This window comes from Suncus etruscus, chromosome 11 (genome assembly GCF_024139225.1).
Source record: "Suncus etruscus isolate mSunEtr1 chromosome 11, mSunEtr1.pri.cur, whole genome shotgun sequence".
Taxonomy (NCBI): domain Eukaryota; kingdom Metazoa; phylum Chordata; class Mammalia; order Eulipotyphla; family Soricidae; genus Suncus; species Suncus etruscus.
Genome location: NC_064858.1, coordinates 99,635,378 through 99,644,767, shown reverse-complemented (window position 1 = coordinate 99,644,767; position 9,390 = coordinate 99,635,378).

Below are 9,390 nucleotides of genomic sequence, written 5' to 3'. Positions count from 1 at the left end.
CAATGGAGCCAACCACAACGATGCTACCTGTTTTGCCAAGTTCCTTGGTAAACTAGACAGGATTGGATACTAGGAACTCAGAAACCTTGTTTCCCATAGGCTAAATTGGACAAGGGTAATCATCATAGAAGAAGAAAGCTGTTTATAACCCTCCAGATTACCCCTGCAAGCTATGGGACCTACATCTGGCATCAGGAATGAACTCAACCAACATATGAATCTGGCAGGAACATGGCCCACAAATAGAATCCATGTTCTGGAAATCATTTTTGTACTTGTTTCCTTTGCCAGTGACATCAATAGTCTATGTAAGTCATCGTCTTTATAAGTTAATGTATGTATAAATTGCATTATTACCTAGTTAGTATTTCAGTTCATTTCAGTCTATCTCCACAACTACCATTATGCTCCTTTCACCACAGCAGTTATTTTCATGTGTTTAGTGTGGATCTTTTCATTTCATGTGTTTTTTACCCAAAAAGTAAAATTTTATGCACATGGGGTTTTTGTTTGTTTTGTTTGGGGGCCACACCAGCTGTATTAAAGACTTACTCTTGACTCTGCACTCTAGAATCAATCCTGATATACTTTAATGACCATATGGAAAGTAAGAGAACAAATCCAGTTTGGCCACATGGAAAGCAAATGTCCTACTTGCTATACTGTCTCTCCAACCTTGTGTAGATAGATTTTTAATTTATGTAAGGGATGATATTAAACATCTCTTTTTGTTTGCTACTTTTTTTTTCTATTAGCTGTGTTGATAGATTCTATTTTGCTATATGCCTAATCTATTGCTCCCATCGAGTAATGCCTATTCATGTGTCCCCATAATATTTCACCCCATTGCTTTATTGGTGATGATCAGACACTGACATATCATATTGCAATGAACATAATTGTATGTTTCTTCCTAGAGCTGTGTTAGAATATCCCTGGGCAATCTATATATTCAGGAGCTATATATAGTTGGAAAATTGAATATGCATATACTTAATTTGACTAAATCCTACAAAATTGCCTACCAGAATGGCTGCACTGGGTTTGCATTATAGGAAATTTCCATTTTATAATCTTCTATCACCAGATCAAAAAATCAAGCTACTAGGGAGATTGCCACTAGGGAGAAAGGAGCAGTGACAAGTAAGTGGTGCCCTAACATTGTTCTAACTTTGTCCTGGCAGAATGGAGCTTTGAAGAGCTGTGGGGGTTCATGAGGTCCATAGCCTAGTCAAGCTCACAGGTCTTGCAGGTCATGGACATTAGAATGTGCAACTGATTGAGTCCAGCTCATTGAACCATCTCCCTGGCCCGTTGCTTTGTCTTTGTTTATTTAGGGATGGGGTTGGCATACCCAACACTGAGCTTAGAGGTGGTGCCTAAAGAATTGCTTGGGGAATCATGAAATGCAGGGAATAAATCTTTTGCTTCTGCATGTACTCCAACCCCTAGAATTTTTTTTCCTGTCCCTTGACATGTTTTTTATAAAGTTCTATTGAATGGTCATAGATTAGCATTCTAAATATTTCTTTTTGTTTTTGTCTTTGCTTTTGTTTGTAATTTTGTTTTGGGCTACAAAACCAAAGTATCTGCGGCACTCAGGAGCTAACTTCTGGCTCTATGTTCAGAGGTCATTCCTAGTGGTGCTCAGGGGACCATATGGAATGCCCAGATCAAATGAATCCAATTCAGCCTCTTGCAAGGCATGCCTTGCCCTACCTGCTGTGCTATCACTCTGCACCCCTACATATATCAAGAGCTTATCCCCTGAAACATTCACTTTGGCCAGACTAATCTAATTCTTTTTGGTGACATCAGTGGGAGACAGGCAATGGACATGATTTGTCTTAGCCTTAATTTAATAAAGTTATGACACTAAAGTAAAAAAAAAGAAAGTACAGTAGAGGTACAGAGGGAGTGTAGCTGGAGCTTTGGAGAGCAGTGCAGGGCCCGACCCCATGGCCATCCTCACAGGGTGAGGATCTTAGAGTGCAAATGAGCCATTGAGGAAGTGCAACTAAGCTAGGTGGGGGCCCTTTGATTAGACAGAGACAGAACTGCTATAGACAACAAGTAGACCAACTTTAACAGTAAAGCCTGAATTGTTCTACTGTTGGACATTTTTTTTTATTTATTTTGCCCAGCTCAGTTCCTCTTCCCTGGCAACTCAGGTAGAGACTTGGGTCCCAGCCTGCATTTTCTCTTTTTCTTTTTATTTTACCATATATAATTTCTTTCTTTCTTTTTTTTAAATAAAAATCTTTATTTAAGCACCATGATTACAAACATGATTGCAGTTGGATTTCAGTCATAACAGAACACCCCCCCTTCACCAGTGCAACATTCCCACCACCAATGCCCCCACTTCCCTTCCCCTGCCTATATTCGAGACAGGCATTCTACTACAGTTATTTTGATTTTTTTTAAAGTTTAGTAAGTTGTTTTGTTTTCTTTTTTTGTTAAAGAATGAGTGCTAAAAAATACAGTAGTAATGATGTGAGAGTGGCAGTCGCCATTGTTTGCATAGGCCCAGCAAATATGGGGAAAACAGAAAAATATAGCCTCAAGGAGGCCTCACCCCTGAAGTTTTCTGGCATTAGACCGACTCTGGGCTCCAGATTTACCAGGCTACTCAACTCCTGAGTCATTCTCCATGGTCCTGGTGAAACTTTTTTGCACATTAGCTGTTGTTGGTGTGAGGTTCCCGTAGTTAAAGATTCTGGTTTCTTCAACAGATGAATGGGTAAAGAAACTGTGGTACATATACACAATGGAGTATTATGCAGCAATCAGAAGAGAAGAAGTCATGAAATTTTCCTATACATGGATGTACGTGGAATCTATTATGCTGAGTGAAATAAGTCAGAGAGAGAGAGAGAGAGAGATGCAGAATGGTCTCACTCATCTATGGGTTTTAAGAAAAATGAAAGACATTCTTGCAATAATTCTCAGAGACAAAGGAGAGGAGGGCTGGAAGTTACAGCCTACTTCATGAACCTCACCACAAAGAGCGATGAGTGTAGTTAGAGAAATAACTACATTGTGAAATATCCTAACAATGAGAATGTATGAGGGAAATAGAAAGTCTGTCTAGAGAACAGATGGGAGTGAGGTGGGGAGGAGGGATATTTGGGACATTGGTGGTGGGAATGTTGCATTGGTGATGGGGGGGGGTGTCCCCTTATATGACTGAAACCCAATCACAATAATGTTTAAATAAAACATTATTAAAAAATATTCTGGTTTCTGTGCATTTCCTTCATTGAAGTCACCAGCCTGCATTTTCAACTAAGGTTTCTGCATGCAGATAGGCAAGAGCCGAGACCAACAGCTGTGATGACTGTGGACAGCTTTTGGAATCAAAAGGGTTTCTTAGGGCTCAAGTTAGTCCCTAAGATGACTAACTCTGCCTCGCTCTGAGGCCTCACATTTTTTTTCTAGCCAAAAAGCCCCACCAAACACATTAAAAAAAACAATCAACTACTACCAGACTGCAAAGGTCACAATGGTAATGTGATACAGAATGCCACCACACCTACTAGTGAATGAGATAGTAGTGATGGCGTCCCAAAAAACATCAGTCACCTATATAATCTCTCTGATAAGGACTTTAGAGAGGAAATGTGGAGGATGTTCATAGAACTCAAAGAAACCATGGAGCAGACAGCCAATACAATTCAATGGGACAAGAAAGTAGAAATGAGAAAACTTTAAACAGATATGACAGAAATGAAAAACTTGGTAGGCAAAGTGAAAAACTCACTGGAAGGCCTCACAAGCTGCTGAGGACAGTGTTAGTAAGTTTGAAGATAAGCTACATAATAACTCCATACAACAGAAGAAGCTAGGAAAGAGCCTTAAAATAACTGAACAGAAGATGGAAAAAATTCTCAAAATAAGCTAACAGTTGACAATAGACTTCTGTGATAAATTCAACAGGAAGAACATAAGAATATTTGGGGTCCCAGAGTCAGGAAGAAAACCCCAATGAAGAATTAACAGTCAGATATGATTACTGAGAAGTTGCCAGACATGAAGAGTACAGCATCCACATTCTAGACAACCAAAAAGTACAGGCTAAAAGAGACCCAAATAAAAGTACCCCAAGTCACATCCTAGTCACAATGATAAAAACCACACTTAGAAATATACTACTGAAAGAATCAAGATCAAAAGAGAGAATTGCATACAAAGAAGCATCCTTAAGATTCTCCAACAGATTTATCATAAGTCACCCTCCAAGACAGAAGACAGTGAAGGGATTTAGTAATAAACAAAAACAAACAAACAAACAAAAAACCATCCCAATGAAATTAATGCATCTCCATGAATACTTCATCCAGCCAGACTTTCATTCAGGTTTGAAGGAAGGATACATTGCTACATGGATAAACAAGAGCTCAGGAACTTTATAGACTTAAAACCAACAGGAACTCAAAACCAAAAAGAACTAAAGGATCTACTTTAAGGGAAAACAGACCTCACAGACACGCCAAACTTTTAGAAAAAAAAAGGCATGAAATTCCATAACAATCATCTCTCTCAACATAATTGGGCTAAATGCTAAGAGACACAGAGTAGAAAATGGATCAAAAAGTTGAATCCCACATTTTGCTGCCTGCAAGAAACACATATGAATAGTCAGAGTAAACACAGAATCAAAGTCAAAGGTTGGAAAACAACCCTACAAACAACTCATTTAAAAAGGCTGAAGTTGACATACTAATATCAAAAAACACAAACTTCAAACTTAAAAGGGTTATAAGAGATAGAGTTATAAGAGATAGGGCCAACAAAATATTTAAAAAGTACTGCTAATAGATTTGAAGAAAGATTCCAATAGCAACACAATATTAGTGGGAGATTTAAACACTGCCCTCTCATCTCTTAATAGATTAACCAGGCTAAAACTTAACAAGGATACACTGGCTTTGAAGAAAGAAATGGAAGTGGCTTAGTAGATATATATATAGGACTTTCCATTCCCCCCAAAGCTGAGTACACTTCCTTCTCCAATGCACATGGGACATTCTCCAAAATAGGCCACATGCTGGGCCATAAAATATACTGTCATAAAATAAAGAGGATAGAAATCACATCAACTATCTTCTTTGACCATGATGCACTCAAAATAGAAGTGAATTATAAATGAAACAGAGAAACAACATTAATATCTGGAAATTAAACAACTCACTACTGAACAACCAGTGGGTTAGAGATAAAATTAAAAGATTCCTGGGTACAGTTGAGAATATAGACACAAATTATCAGAATTTGTGGGACAGAGCAAAAGTGGTATCAAGAGGAAAATTTGTAGCTTTTCAAGCATTCATCATGGGAAAAAAACCTTACATAAATAACTTAATGGCACAGCTAAGGAACTTTTTTAATTAAAAAAAAGTCAAGGAAATGCACTGAAAGTAGGTAGGCAAGAAGAAATAATAAAATTTAGAGCAGAAATTAATGATCTGGACACCCCCCCCAAAAAAAAACCCCAATGAAAGCAAGAGTTGGTTCTTTGAAAAAAAAAAAAAAAGCATTAAGCATTTGAAAAAAATAAACCATTAGTAAGACTCACAAAGAAGGGGAGAGAGAAATTTCATAAACAATCAAAAATGAAAAGGAGGGTGTCACTACAGATACTACATAATTCAAAGGGTAATAAGAGATTACTTTGAGAATTTTTATGCCACAAAACAAGAGAAGTTGGAAGAAATGGATAAAGTTTTGGATTCCTATAACCTCCCAAGGTTGAATCAAGTTGATCTGGAATACCTAAAAAGAGCTATCATAATTGAGGAAATTAAAATGGTAATCAAAAGGCTTCCCCAAAACAAAAGACCATATGGATTCATTAGTGAGCTAATTAAAATCTTTAAAGAAAACCTACTACCATTCCTTTTCAAGCTCTTCCAGGAAATTGAAGAAATAGAAACATTCCAAATACTTTCTATGAAGCTAGCATCACTCTAATATCTAAAGCACAAAGAGACACCACAGAAAAAGAGAGAATTATAGGCTAATACCTTTGATGAACATAGATGCAAAGTTCCTCAAAAAAATATTAGCAAGGGGCTGGAGCAGTGGCGCAGGTGGTAGGGCATTTGCTTTGCATGTGCTAACCTAGGACAGACCACGGTTTAATACCCCAGCATCCCATATGGTCTCCCAAGCCAGGGGCAATTTTTGAGTGCTATAGTCAGGAGTAACCCCTAAACATCACCTGTGTGGCCCAAACAAACAAACAAACAACAAAAAATACTAGCAAGTAGAATCCAACAACCCATCAAGGTTATATACCGTGACCAAGTAGGACTCATTCCAGGAATGCAAAAATGATTTAATATAAGGAAGTAATACAATCATAATCAATATGATACACCATATTAACAAAAGTAAAAATCAAAAAAGCATATGATCATATCAATAGATGTTGAGAAAGCTTTGACAAGGTCAGTACCTGTTCATGATAAAAACTCGCAACAAGATGGGAATTGAAGAAACTTTCCTCAATATTGTCAAAGATATTTATCACAAACCCATTGCAAGCATTATACTCAATGGTAACAAACTAAAAGCCTTTTCTCTAGATCTGGCACAAGATAAAGTTGTCCCCTTTCATCAATTCTATTCAATAAAGTAATGGAAGTATTTTCCATACAATTAGGCAAGAAAAAGATATCTAGGGCATTCACATAGAAAAAGAAGTGAAGATCTCACTCTTTGCAAATGACATGATACTATATCTAGAAAATCCTAAAGACCCTACCAAAAAAACTTCTTGAAACAATTTATTTCTATAATAAAGTGAGAGGCTACAAAATCAACATACAAAAAAATCATGGCCTTTCTATCACAAATAATTATATAAAAGAAAAAGATATTTAAAAAAATAATCCCATTCACAATTGTGCCTCAGAAATTCAAGTACCTTGGAATCAATTTAACTAAAGAGGTGAAAGACCTATATGAGGAAAACTACAAAACACTGCTTTAAGAAATAAAAGTGGACATAACATATATTTTTATTATGGATTGAGATATTAACATCATTAAAATAGCAATACTTCCCAATGTACTGTACAGATTTAATGCAAACCCATGACATTTTTCAAATAAATGAATCAGATGCTCCTGCAATTATTTGGAGCAATAAACATCTATGAAGAGTGAAGGCTATTCTTGGCAAAAAAGAAGATGAGAAGCAGGACCGGAGAGATAGCACAGCAGTAGGACTTTTACTTTGCAAGTGGCTGACCTGGGATGTACTTAGATTCTATTCCCAGAATCCCATATAGTGCCCTGAGCCTACCAGGAGTGATTTCTGAGCTCAGAGCCATAAGTAACCCCTGAGTGCCAATGGGTGTGGTCCCTCAAAAATAAACAAAACAAAACAAAAAGATAGGAAGCATCACTTTCCAAACTTTACCCTATACTATAAAGCAGTAGTTATTAAAACAGCATGCTGTTTAATGGAATAAAGAAAGACCCTGAGATCAATGGGATAGACTTGAATATTCAGAGATGGACCCACAAGTTTATGATCAATTAATATTTGATAGAGGAACAAGAAATATGAGGTGGAGCAAGGAAAACCTCTTCAACAAATAGTGTTGGGAAAACTGGTTAACTATGTGCAAGATAATCAACTCAGACCTATCCTTAATACCATGTACAAATATCAAATTAAAATGGATTAAAGACCTTTATAGTAGGGCTAAAAGTATAAGTTACATAGAGGAAAATGTAGGCAAAAGCTCCATGACACTGAAGCTAAAGGCATCTTTAATGATGAAACACCATTGGCCAAGCAAGCGGAAGCAAAGATGAACAAAAGGGACTACATTAAACTGAGAAGCTTATGTCCCTCAAAGGAAATAGTAGCAAAGATATAAAGACTACCCACAAAATAGAAGAAACTCTTCACCAAATACCCAGAAATTATTCCTGGCAGGCTCAAAGGACCATTTGGAATGTTAGCGATTGACCTCCCAGTGGGCCAAATGTCAGAAAAATGCCCTACCTGCTATTCTATCACTCTGGCCCCCCAGAAGTCAGTGTTAAGGTACAGTCTTCCAATGAACATACCCATATCAACTCTTGAAAGATGGGGTGGTGCCTTTGGGTCTATAAGCTCTCCCAGGTTAGGAGAAGGGGATGACAACTACAACTAAATCCATCTGCAAGATGTTCTCATATGCCACCTCAAGCACTGGAATAAGAATCCATCTTCTTACTTCTCCCCAAATAAAAAAAAAATAATGCTCTCCAAACAAGTGGACACAGAGATATACAGATGGGAATATATTAAGTTGAGAAGCTTCTGCACCTCAATGGAAATAGTGTCTAAAATACAAGAGCCACCCACTGAGTGGAAGAAACTTTTCACCCAATCAGCTAAGGGGTTAATATCCAAAATATACAAAGCACTGATGAAACTTTACAAGTGAAAAACATCTAATCCCATCAAAAAATGGGAGAAGAAATGAACAGACACTTTGTCAAAGAAGAAATACAAATGCCAAAAGGCACATGAAAAAAATTCCCCTATATCACTAATCATCAGGGAGATGCAAGTCAAAACAACTATGAGGTACCATTTCATGCCACAGAGATTGGCACACAAAGAACGAGAACATTCACAAAGAATGAGAACAAGAAGTGCTGGCAGGGATGTGGAGAGAAAGGAACTCTTATTCACTGCTGGTGGGAATGCCATCTAGTCCAACCTTTATGAAAAGTAATATGGAGATTCCTCTAAAAACTGGAAATTGAGCTTCCATAAGATCCAGCTATACCACTCCTAGGGATATACCCTAGGAATACAAAAATACAATACAAAAATCCCTTCCTCATACCTATATTCATTGCAGAACTATTTACAATAGCCAGACTTTGGAAACAACCAACAGGCCCTTCAACAGATGAGTGGCTAAAGAAACTGTGGTACATATACACAATGGAATATTATGCAACCGTCAGGAGAAATGAAGTCATGAAATTTTCCTATACATGAATGTGCATGGAATCTATTATGCTGAGTGAAATAACTCAGAGGGAGAGAGATAGATGCAGAATAGTATCATCTATAGATTTTAAGAAAAATAAAAGACAGTTTTGCAATAATTCTCAGAGACAAAAGAGAAAAGGGCTGCAAGGTCCTGCTCACGGCTTGAAGCTTACCACAAAAAGTGATGAGTACAGTTAGAGAAATAACTACATTGAGGACTATCTTAACAATGTGAATGAATGAGGGAAGTAGAAAGCCTGTCTAGAATATAGGCGGGGGTGGGGTGGGGAAGAGGGAGGTTTGGGCTATTGGTGATGGGAATGTTGCACTGGTGAAGGGGGGTGTTCTTTACATGAATGAAACCCAACTACAATCATATT